The following is a 370-nucleotide window of genomic DNA, read 5'->3' as shown; positions in this document are numbered from 1 at the left end:
TTCCTGCTGCTCCTATAAACACTCTTGCAGAAGAGTGATGTTGTATTTCCCATTAGTGAACAGTGTTTGTTCCCGACTGATGGAAGAATCAGAAAACAATGTGTAGAGAGAAGCCAGTTGAAAATTAAGGAGTAATTATATAGAGAGAGACTTGGCTGTGCCGAGAGATATCTAGTTAAGACCCTTGCATAAATAATACTGAAGAATAATTCTTTATATAAAATGTATTGAATAAGTGGATACTTAAAAATGTTTTGGCCCCCGTCCTGCAGAGGTTTATGCGTATACCTGACTTTGATGGACGTAATCGTATGTGGGATGTTAATCGTGTTCTGAAATCAAAATTAGCCTTTAACTTAAAGCTAAATTT

This window comes from Buceros rhinoceros, unplaced genomic scaffold (assembly GCF_000710305.1).
Source record: "Buceros rhinoceros silvestris isolate BGI_N320 unplaced genomic scaffold, ASM71030v1 scaffold45228, whole genome shotgun sequence".
NCBI classification, from domain to species: domain Eukaryota; kingdom Metazoa; phylum Chordata; class Aves; order Bucerotiformes; family Bucerotidae; genus Buceros; species Buceros rhinoceros.
The sequence above is the reverse complement of the archived record's forward strand: the minus strand, read 5'-3'. Positions refer to the sequence as shown.